Here is a 12,678-nt window from a genome sequence, read left to right on the forward strand (position 1 = left end):
AAACAACGAATGGCACAGGCGAAGGAGGTTCCCTTCAGGCGGGAGGGCTCCGGGCCCGGGGGTGACTCCGCCCCAGCCCCGGGCGGCGCTGCGGGGCCGGGATCGCCACAGCGGGGCCGGGGTCGCCACAGCGGGGCCGGGGTCGCCACAGCGGGGCCGGGATCGCCACAGCGGGGCGGGGATCGCCACAGCGGGGCCGGGGATCGCCACAGCGGGGGCGGGATCGCCACAGCGGGGCCGGGGATCGCCACAGCGGGGCCGGGGATCGCCACAGCGGGGCGGGGGATCGCCACGGCGGGGCCGGGGATCGCCACAGCGGGGCCGGGATCGCCACAGCGGGGCCGGGATCGCCACAGCGGGGCGGGGGATCGCCACAGCGGGGCCGGGGATCGCCACAGCGGGGGCGGGATCGCCACAGCGGGGCGGGGGATCGCCACAGCGGGGCCGGGATCACCACAGCGGGGCCGGGGATCGCCACAGCGGGGCCGGGGATCGCCACAGCGGGGCGGGGGATCGCCACAGCGGGGCCGGGATCGCCACAGCGGGGCGGGGGATCGCCACAGCGGGCGGGGGGACGGGAACCGCGGCCCTGAGTGGCTCCCGGAGCTGCTTTCCCGATAACACCGGGCTGCTCAGGGAGAGGCTGAGTTCTGCCTCTTGGACACCTATAAATCGTTTTTGGTTTTAGAAAATTCCTTTGAATTGAGCTCGAGTAGTTTATTTTCTGGTATACTTGTGTACTAGTTCATTACGGATTATTGTCTGCGTCCCCGAAGTTTTGGAATTGAAGGATTAAATTTTATGTGGTCGACATAAAATTTAATGGGGACATTCTGATCCCATTGGAATTGGTTTTGTCACTTGTTTTAGCGCTGCTGGGCACAGTTCTCTGTGCTGAGAACTGAAAAGGTAAACACTTCTGTCTGAATAAAGTCCAAATGAAAATGGAAAAAATCGAACCCCAAACGAAAAAACATTGTCGTATAATATAGTCCAGTCTCCAAAAACTTGCAGAAGTTGCACCAGTTTCTGCCTATTAAATCATTGTGATATTGAAAGCCAAAGCAGATGAAACTATTTTAAAAAACTTTGATTCTTTAAAATACATACATTATAGTATAAATCAAGTACTTTCCTTAGGTTTTCGTTTGACTAAATCACATGCTTTTAACAACATTATAATTCCGAAATGACACAAAACATCGTATCAAAGTCCTCTCTCATTTCCAACAGTGCAAAAGTAAAGAACATGAAGGAGGGTAACTGCTCCCACCTTCAAGTTTGGTGTGGATTTAGCATTACTAGATCCCAAACCTAGTTAAACCAGTCACACTCTGTGATTGAAGGAAACAATCACAAATAGCTCAGTAGTGTCTGTCTGCAGATTTTCATGAAAGATTAATTCATTCTGGACTAGCTGGCTCTTGGGTGCAAATTAACCCATCTCAATATTCAAGACACCTGTAAAAAAGGACCACACACCATAAACACAGTTTGTATTGATCTTCTCATTTTAGAAAGAAAAAAAAGTGCTGCTTTATATACCAAAACTGGTGATTTTTTTAACATATGAAGTTTGTAAATGATGGAAGTCCAGAATGAAGAAGTACTATATGTAAATCAACAATAATGAGTTGAACATAATAACATGGCCACATTCCATAAAATTTAAATCTAATATGAATAGATTCTCCCAGAACAGGGCCTTTGTTTGCTAACTCATATGGTTTAGTTTTCTGCAAAAGAAGAGGCTAACCCTGGAATGCTAAGATTAGTTTTATTTTTGATAATACATTGTCATGAAGAGCAATCAAGGTCTATAGATAATTTTTATGGGAAGTTAGTACCACTGTAAGCAGCTGGATGAAGCTTTACTTTAATACAGCTCTATAATAGCTTTTTTCTCTCTCTCAAATCATCAGCATAAACCTTTTCAGTTCCAAGAATGCTAGTATACATTCAGCAAACATATGGCTTGGGGATATATATATACACACTGTCTAAACAAACTGGTGTTTTTACCTCAGAAGGCATTATTATCTTTAATTTAGGTGAAGTTCCCAGGAAAGCTCAAGTATCGGTGTTTTGCTTTGTTTCTAAAAGTAACTGGGAACATTTGCTGAATGTTACTCCCATTTTAAACCTATTTCCTTCAGAAACTGTAATTGTTCTTATTCTTTCACAAATGCCACAATGCACCACTGTCTTGGATGCAATGAAGAATGTAAATATTTAAACAGAATAGTTTTATTAGGAAAAAAGTTAATCAAACTGCCCACTGTTTACACACCTGAGGGTATCAGGAGGGTCTCTACTTGTTGAAAGAACAGGTAAATGTAGGTATGTCAGGGGGAATTTATGCCAAAACCCATTCTTCCTTGCCATTTACATACCGTTTCACAATTAGCAAAAAGATAGATGGAGGACCTGGTGTAATTGTGCCATGACAGCTGCCTATGTCAATACTTTATCCTCTTGTTGGCTCTTAATCTCATAGTATGATTTGATTATAGTCTTCTTCTGTTCTTTCTTAATCTTTTCTCATTTGCCTATACAAAGTGTGGCTGCTCTTTTTGACACAAACTGTGCCATACGTGGGCCTCTGACACTGTTACCTTGATAAGACAGAAGCCGTAGGCAGGATGCTGCCAACCCCAAACTAAGCAGTCACAATTGTCTTAATTTAGGTTTCAAGAAAGTCACCTGGTGAACAGAACAATTAATGTACCTTTACATTTCTCTCCTGACATGTTTTTTTGAGTGGAAGTCTCTAAGAATAAAGGCACTTATTAACATATATTTGCTCTAGCTGACTGTTTCAGTGCTTTACAATTTGCCATTTCCCTAACCATTTCCAACTGAAGGCAAAGGTTACTCCACAGAGCCCTTTAGACTTGGTAACAGGTTTGCTTTCTCACTAACCTCTCTGTGATGCTGTAAAGACGGTTTGTGTATCCATAGGGAGTTGTGGACCAGATGAAAACCACCCTCCAGCCTTGCATTGCATATATATCCCGACAGTTTATGTGGCATTTATAGCCTCAATCAGTAAGATAGCCCGAGTGGCCTAGGGGCGGTAAGAGAACTGAGGTGAATGCTATGGGGCAAATGCAGCCGTGGTGAGGCAGGGGGTGCCGCTGGCAGGGGGTGCCTTCTGTGCGGTGCCCCCCAGGGATGCGCGTCCAGGCTTCAGGGGCAGCCGGGATGGGAGCCCGCACCGCAGGCACAGCGGCACTGACGGGGAGCTCACACGGACACGGCACGGGCAGCAGGAGGCCTCTCCTGGCCGGGGCACGGCCAGGACGGGGCACAGCATCCCGCCAAAGCCGCTGGGGTGCCCAGGCTCCCTCGCACCCGGCGGGGCCGGCGCTGCGGGCGCGGCGGGTCCTGCCGAGGCTGCGCCGCCTCCGCCGGGAGCTCCGGGCGGAGCCTTCCCTCCTCCCCGTCCTCCCTCCCCCGTCTCCCCGAGCACCCCCAGGCAGCGGCGGCTGCCGGCGCCCGCTCCGCCGGGAGAAGGAGGAGGCGCCCCGAGCCACGGGCGCTGGGAGCAAAGCAAAGACCGGTTCAGAGCAGCGGGCGCGTTCCGGAGGGCAACACCCATGTCCCAAAAACAGGGTATCTGGAAACGCGCTCCTTCCCGCGGCGCTCGCCGTTTCCTGTCATCCCTCCGTTCCCTTCTCAGCCCCCTCCATCTTTCCTCCCCACTCTCTGTCTCTCCCCACTTTCCCTTGTCCCTTCCCCAGCCCTGTGCCCCCGCTGGCCCCTGCCCGCCTGACTGTGCCTTTCTCCTGCCCAGCCGGCGGCCCCCCGGGCGAGAGCGCGGCTGACTGGTGCCTCTACCAGCTCAATGGAGCGGCCGAGTTCGAGGTCTCTGAAGGTGAGTAAGGGATGCTGAGGGGGCGCGTCCCCTCGCCCGCTGTCCCGGCCGGGAGCGTGTGGGTTAACGGGGCTCGCTGGTGGCAGAGAGACCGCGGCAGCCGCCCCAGCGTGTGCTCAGGGGCAGGTGTGGAGTGGGCTGGCAAAGGGGTATCTACCGGTGGTTTGCATGTTCCAGGCCTTGTGAAAGTGTCTTGGCTGCTTTTGTTTTGACTTTTTTTTTTTTTTAGGAAAAGTTTGTTTTGCCTGTAGCAGCTTAGACGGCATGAGTCCTTTTGGCCTGTGGGTCGGTGGGTGCTGGTGCCAGGTGGGCTGGAAAGTTTTCTGGCCTTTTCTCACTCCGTAACTTTGAAGAAGGAAGTCACCTGGAAAGTTTTATTTATTAATGTTCTGTGATCAGAAGAAGAACAGTCTTCGTGTGTCAGGGCAGGAAAGTCTCTCCACTGTATCCAAACGCTGTATGGTTTTGAACATGCAGAGTATTCAAACTTAGGTGTGGACCTGTGTTTTCCAGGATACCAGATGTGTAGTGTGCAGTGCCCACGAGCATCTTCCAGTATCTGTTGTCAGTGAGTTAAGTGGAATTAAGACTCTCGATGTTTTCGGTCTGCTGGGGTTTTGTATTTCTAAGAAGAGTGTATTTACTCTTGTAAAGGTTTAAAATGCATCAGAAGTTGAGTTAGACTGAAAAACTTTCCAAGACTGAAGAAGGTGGCACACTAAATAGGTGGGCTTCAGATTCGACTTTAAGGAAAGGTTTTCAACAGGGGAGCACTGGAATATAGGAATAATGTAGATAATGAAAACTCACTCATTTGAGATATTTAGTGTTTGTTTCACAAATATACATTGAAGAGATAAAGCTGCAGATCTTGCCTTGGGGCAGGCAGAAAGATTACCTGTTTGGTGTCTCTTCAGCTATTATCCACAATCCTTTGGGATTTGAAGTTTTGTGTTATGTCTTGTTTTTTGCTGTTTGGAGAAATCATTTAAACCCAGTGTACTAATAATAAGCTATAGCTTCATCAAGGTCTTGGACTAAGTTTTTCTTTCCAGTTATTCTATGGTGGTTTATATTTCAAGGTGTACATAATAGCGTGTGTAATTGCAGACAATTTCATACTAAAGCATTTATCAAAAGATGTTTTGATTTTTTTGCCTACGTGATTTTTTTTGGTGAAACTGCATACCAAACCAGATGTGATGACGATAGATGGGGGTGGAAATTATATCCGTGTGAGGGAGTGTAATGAGTGACTGACAGCATTCCTTAGGCATCACAGAATGCTGAAAATGAGCTTTAGGTTGGCATTTACTTTCATTTAAAGATTTGAATGAGTAGAATATGCTTCTTAACCTCATTTGTCTGGGTAAATACCAGTGTTTCAGCACTGCTTTGAGATGATAATGTTTTTTTTGTCAACAGGTGTTTTACTCCTTTGATTTATTGGGTCATCTCTTTTTACAGGGCATGTTCTTTTAAATTACCTTGCTAACCCCTGACTTCAGTTCTCTTTAATGCTGCCAATTTTATTCCACAACTTAAATAGGAATCCTATATGTTTTCTCTTTACTCAGCATTGAAATATGTGAAATTCAGAGACCAGGAAACAAGCTGAAGCAATGTAATTTGATCACACAAACTGTAGAATCAGTCATTTGCAGGTCGTAAACCCTGTTTATGTTAATAGTATTGTATATATGAATATGATACGCATTTTCCAGAGTACATGCTGGCTATTAATGCCACTTATATCTAGGAACACACACAGCAATATATTCAGCACACTTTGCAGAAGTGAAAAAAATAGTTCAAAGAAAAGTCCATGGTGGCAGTCCATGGTGATTTGGCCTCTTTTCCTTGACAGTGTTTTTGGATAAAGTCCAAACCTTTTCCTTTGCTGAAGTATGCCTCTAAAATAAATTACACAGAGCTAGACAGAATCTTTAGTTTAAAATGGATTCTTCCTATGACTTACATCACAGACTTTCTTTTCTCTTTTTACCCCAGTTCTTTTTACTTTTCAGAAAGGCCATGACTTTTAATTGCAGCTGTATTGATTAGGATCACCTAACTGATGGACAAAAGGACTACTTTATCTATAGTAAATATTATAGTGTGGTTTATATATCTAGATAGATATCTGTGTGTATAAACATTTGCATATTATTGTATAAGTTTGGTTAGTCTTCTGGGCACCTCTTGCTACTTTTGCTATTGAATGCTTGCGTTGACCTTGCAGTACTCTGTCAGTTAGACTTCAGAAATGTGTTCTGCAACATTTCTGTCTTAACCTAGGAAGAAATTATTCTTTTTCCAAAAATAGATATTTTAGATGAAAAACATTCATTTACATAACAGAAAAGCAAAATTGCATATTTCAAATGCGAGGAAAATAGAGCATAGTAAGTGAACTATCACAATCAAAGCCAAGATAATCATGTTTGATTTAGTCTTGCTGCCTTGAAACAAAATCCTATTTCAAATATTGCTACTTCTATAATTAACGTCTAAGTGCAAAATATATTTTATTCATGCTAAAGATCTCAAAGCACTTTGCGTACAGTAAATGCAGCCTCACAAAAGCTGTATGAAGAACAATATTAGTGTATCCATTTACAGGCTTCAAGAATGAAATATAGAAGTTAAGGATGTGACTTTTTAGAAGGTGAATATCAACTATTAAGCCGATAGCCACATGGGACTTCTGAAAAGTTAAATCATTTGCTCTGGGTCCAATGATCTATTGGACTGTTTATAGGATTGCTTAATCTAGAACCTTTGCTTTACATTCTAAATCACATTAACTTCTTGCAAACTGTGTAAGTTAAAGCGTGTTTGAAATATTTTAGGCTGTGAATCTAAGCTGGCATTATGTTATTCTAGATATGAATGATTATATATCTTTGATGAAAAGTTTCAGTCAAAAATTGTATTTTTAGGTTTCACTCTCAAAGTTACCTCATCAAAGACTTGAGATTGGTTTACAGTGTAGATTTTCATCTATTTTGTAACTTTATGCTCTTGAGTGGTTGAAAGCAGTATTAGCATCCGTCAGCCTTGTGAATTGCAATGTGAACCTTCCTATTACTTACCTTATGCTGCTGTAACATTCTCTTTCATTCATGAGTAATTTGAAGTGAGATTTATTGAGAAGATGGGTAATCTACTCTTTTGTTGTGAAAGTACAATTCAACAGTGTACCATTTGAAGGAACTAGAAGACTTGTGAACTGATTGATAATGAGTTTAATCACTGTCAGGTTTAGCTCCAATAGCTTTTTGTTTACTGTAGTTTTCAATCAAAGACAGTAAGTCTGGATTTGGTTCAATACTGTCTTTTCCATTATTTCACCAATTCCATACAAAGCAATGTGATTACACAAGCTTACAACTAAAGTAATGTTCTTGTGAGTTGTGTTCATTAGCAAGGTCTAATTAAATAGGAAGTCTCATCTGTAGATGCTTTCACACCCCAGTCCTTTTGTGGCAGAACCAAATAAGTGATTTTTCCTTAGTCTTTTACAAAAAGGCATGGTAGCAGTCCTTTTCTTAGCACTTCACTGTTTGCCAAGTTTTCTTTCAAAGGATCGTCACTGTGAATGGATGTTGTATTTCATCTTAGTTGGATGATGTACTTTACAGAACTGGCCTTCCAGTTGTCCAGTTTGGAGACCACAGAATCACAGAATATGCCAGGTTGGAAGGAAGGGACTCGCAAGGATCACTGAGTTGAACTCCTGGCCCTGCACAGCAACATCCCCAAGAATCACACCTTGTGCTTGAAAGCATTGGCGAAACTCTTCTTGAGCTCTGTCAGGCTTGGAGCACTGCCCTGGAGAGCCTGTTCGAGTGCCCAAACACCACCTGGATGAAGAACCTTTTTCTAATATCCAGCTTAAACCTCTTCTGACACAACTTCAGGCCGTTGCCTTGGCTCCCATCACTGTCACCACAGAGAAGACATCACTGTCTGCCCCTCCTCCTCCCTTCACAAAGAAGTTGTAACTACAATGAGGTCTCCCCTCAGTCTGCTTTTCCCCAGGCCGAACAGACTGAGTGACCTCAGCTGTTCCTCACATGGCTTCCCCTCATGGCCCTTCACCATCTTCATTGCCCTACTTTGGATACTTTCTAATAGCTTTGTATCTTTCTTACATTGCAGTGCCCCACACTGCCCCCAGCACTGGAGGTGAGGCCTCCCCAGAGCAGAGCAGAGGGGACAATCCCCTCCCTGGCCTGGCCATGCTGTGCCTGATGCCCCCAGGACAGGGCTGGCCCTCCTGGCTGCCAGGGCAGGGTTGATTCATATCCAGCATTCTCTTGACCAGGACCCCCAGGTCCCTTTCCATGGCGCTGCTCGCCAGCATCTCAATCTGTCCATACATTCAGGATTGCCCCTGGATTGTGCAGAATTCACAACTTTCCCATGTTCCCTTCACATGGTTGGTGATTTCCCAGCCCTCTCATTTGTTGAGGTGTCTCCACAGGGCCTCCCTGCCTTCAACAGAGTCAGCAGCTCTTCCCAGTTTTGTATCGTCTGCAAACTTGCTCAGTATTGCTTCCAGTCCCATGTCCAAGTCATTTATGAAGATGTTGAAGAGCACAGGAGCCCTGTGGAGCCCCACTAGTGGCAGGTCCCCAGTCTGGTGTCCCCCCATCATGCCCCACCCATGAGCCGGTTGCTCAGCCTCCCATGATGTGTTTATCCAGCTGTGTGCTGGAGGTTTTGTGCAGAAGGACCCTGTGAGAGACAGTATTGAAAGCTTTACTGAAATCCAAAAAGAAGACATCAACTGCCTTCCCTTGGTCAGCTAAGTGGATTACTTTATCATAAAAGGAAATCAGGTTTGCTAAGCAGGACTTTCCTCTCATGAAGCCATGCTGGCTGTGACTGATCACTGTGAGATATAGTGAGCTGAACTGTGATTTTTCTGCAGATCACAATTCTGGTTTTATCTAAAGGAAATAAAAATGCTTGGAAGGGGTTGATACTCCCCTTTCCTCACCCCAGTGCACATTTACAGAATCACAGTCTCGATTAGGTTGGAAAAGACCTCTGAAATTGAGTCCAACCTATGAACTAAACATCCCCATGTCAAGCAGAACATGGCACAAAGTGCCACGTGCAGTCTTAAACAGCTTGGGATGCTGCCAGCTTGCATACAGTCCTGTAAGGTGTGTCACAGGGCTTTGTGTGTACCCTGAAAGCCCCTCTGATGCCATGTATGTGAATAATACAGTTTTTCCAGTCCAACCTCACACATCCCTGTTTATACATTCTGCAAATCCCTGTATTTCATCCATCCTTTATTTTGCACTGACTTATATTGGTATTTAGTTGGTTAACTATCACTGATGTTGGAGAGCTGCTGCAGTACAGGGAAAGGGCTTCTTTTTGAAGTGGTGTCATCATAATTTACTCCCATTATAACATTGAATGTGCTTGTGTAAAACCAGACCCAGTAGATGACTCATTCCAAGAAAATGTGGGTATTTGATTCTACTTCTAGTTGTTGCTGCACAATCTGACATTAAATTTCAACATGAAAAGTTCAACATGATAGGCAAAGAGGAAGGGTTAGGATATATTGAAATTGTATTTATGATAGCTTTACTTCTAGTGATTCTTCTAGTGATACCTAGTCCATTTGTGATATTTTTATATATGGTTTATACATGGCATGGGTTTTATAAAAATCATTAATTCAGATATTTCTGTAGATTATTATAAAAAACCTGACAATAAAATACTGGAAAGTACATGTACTTGTTATGAAGAGGAACAGGTGAGTGACTTATTTGCATTTTTTATTTGTTGTTTCCTATTTTGGTGTTTGGATTAAGATCTGGTTTGAATTTATGAAATAAATTAATTTTTAAGGTACATTAAGATGATTTCATTACAATGATACATAAAATCCTTGTCTACATAGTGTTTCCATTGGAACTTAATATGAGTGCTAGAGTGTGTTTTCTCGTAAGAGTAATTAAATGTCACTTGACCATAAAATAAATACTTGCTAATTATTTTATTTTGCAAATGTATGACTGAAGACATTAGCTCCTTTTCAGTAACCTGAAAAGTGGTATTGCTGTTTGAATTAAGCTTGAAAAACAGACTAAGCTTTTCTTTTTTGCCAGGTTTTCAGATTTTCCTTTTTCAAGGACTTCACATGCTGCTCTAACATTCTGTATTTCTTTAATTCTCTGGATCCTAAATGCCGTAAATTGCAGCCTTCATCATCTCAGTTTCCAGAATGTGGTCTTCAGCCATTTTCTTTTTTGCTTTCGATTCACAGAGTTGCAGACTCATTTAGGTTAAAAATGACCTCTGTGGTCATGGAGTCCAACCTTTGACCAAACATAACCATGTTAGCTAAACCATATCACTAAATTCCACATCCAGTCCTTTCTTGAGTACTGGCAGTGATGGTGATGCCACCACTTCTCTGAGCAACCCATATCAACGCTTAATCACTCTTTCAGTGAAGAAATTCTTTTTAATGTCCAGCCTGCACCTCCCCTGGTGTGTCTTGAGGCCATTTCCTCTTGTCCTGTCACTTGTTACCCAGGGGAAGAAACTGACCCCACCTGGCTGCAACCTCCTTTCAGGTAGTTTTAGAGGGTGGTGAGGTCTCTTCTGAGCTTCCTTTTCTCCAGACTAAACACACTCAGCTCCCCCAGCCACTCCTCCTAAGATTTATTCTCCAGATGCTTTACCAGCTCTGTTGCTCTTCTCTGGACTCACTTCAGCACCTCAATGTCTTTCTTGCAGTGAGGGCCCAGAATGGGAGACAGAACTTGAGGTCTGACCTCACCAGTACAGGGGTACAGCCTGAGTACAGGGAGTCAGTCACTGCTCTGGTCCTGCTGGCCAGAGGTTTGGTGATCATCTTCCTTATTTCACCAAGAATCAAAAAATTTTTTATCATTTCATGGTCACTGTACCCAAGATGGCCTCTGACCACCAAATCTCTCACCAACCTTCTCTGCTTGTAAACAGCAGCTCTGCTTTCTAGTCTGCCCCTTTACATACTTGGTTGGATTTTCTAGTTTCTGTTGGTTTTACTTTTCCTTTGTTTTCTGTAACTCTTCCCTCCACAGAGAGTATTGTGGGTGGCCTCAGTCCACTGACTGTTGTACAGTTTGACAAAGATGTCTCTCCTCTGTGTCATTGAAAGCCTGCCGTTTGCAGCAGGTGCCTGTATAGCAAATCTTAGCTCTTTTCACTCTCTCTCACTCTCTCCAGGCCCATAAGGCTTTCCATTTTATATGATCCTTTCAGTTCCATCCAAATAACTCCTGGCAATTTTAGTTCTATCCAAGCTTGAATGATCAAAATTTCCTTTGTATTTCAGTTTGCTGTATACTTTATGAAGCTCAGTATATGTATGCTATGAAGGATCAAATCACACTGTTGTGGGCCTGATTATGCAATTATTAGCAAGTCAAACATTGTGCTTTTGAGTTACCTGGTTCAGAATTTAACAGGGGCATCTTTTATGCACCCTCTTCCTCATAAAAAACTCAGTAATTTAATTCAGGTAATGATTTTGTTATCAATATTTGCACTGATGAAGTAAACAATGTTTTGCCATTTAAAGTAAATAAATTTGCCATTTTAGAGTAATTTTTATATTTAAGCCAAACATTGTCATTCAGCTTGGATAGCGATGGACAATTTAGAGAGTATAGATTTGCCTGTGGTTCCAGCTGAGATACAGAAAAATCACCAGGTCTTCACAAAGCCTTCTCTTCAATTATAGGTCAAGTCAGAAAGACAGGGTTCCTTTATGGAGATGAATTTTTTATAGGGACAGAGAGTACCAATTTTCTGATTTTTCCAATTCCAGTGTAGAAATGTGTGTAGAGATTGCCCAAGTGTCTTGCAGAGTGTCTGGAGAACTGATGCACAGAGAAGTTTTTTCCTACTGTGTAAGGATTTTTATGTATGAACCTGTCACAGCTGAAAGAAAATTCAAAATCAGATTCTTCTGTTTCAACCCAGAAGTTTTACTTGTGGAAATATGGATTCAGAAATCATATTGCACGCCACACAGGTTTAATTGTAATATTCTAGTTGATCAGTTCTTTTCTGTAAAATGCATTTTTTTTTTTAGTAAAATGCTGAGAGCTTGAAAGCAGAAGTCAATATAGTTTTTTTCTTTCATGTTTTTAGTGTCTGATGAGAAAATTCCAAAAATATTTCAAACTATTCAGGTATTTTCAACTTCCTTTCCTTCATAAGTATGCTACTTGAATATAAACTCATTCAAAATAATGGGCAATAGCTCACAAGTCTCTGTATGATTGCCTAATGGTACATGACAAGCCCAACAACAGTGAAAAGGTTTTATTTACTAGTCAGATTCTACATCTTGCCATCTCAGCTGAATTGTCAGGGTTTGGTGATCCAGAAGAGGGAGCTGCCACATAAATTTCTAGCAGTTTTGAACTTAGCAAAGTCTCTTTTAACTCCACACAATCGATTTTTTTTTTTTTTTTTTTTTTTTTTTTTTTAAATTTTAAGACTGACTCCAGGGGTTTCTGTGATGCTTTTTTGGTCACTCAGTTCATAGTTTGCTAATTTCTAAGGACAGCATTAGAGACTTAGAGCTTTAATTACCTTCAGTTTTTGCTATCAGTTCAGTGTGTGTTTTTGAATAGTCTGCCTAAATTCCATGCTAAAACCTTTGGTTGACATGATGAATGCAATCGCTTTTGCTGAATCTGCAGAGTCTTTTTAAATGTAGATGTTTTTGACTAGCTCACCATGGATTTTTAATAGATGTTTTCTGT

This window comes from Zosterops lateralis (genome assembly GCF_965231275.1).
Source record: "Zosterops lateralis genome assembly, chromosome: 5".
Lineage (NCBI taxonomy): Eukaryota > Metazoa > Chordata > Aves > Passeriformes > Zosteropidae > Zosterops > Zosterops lateralis.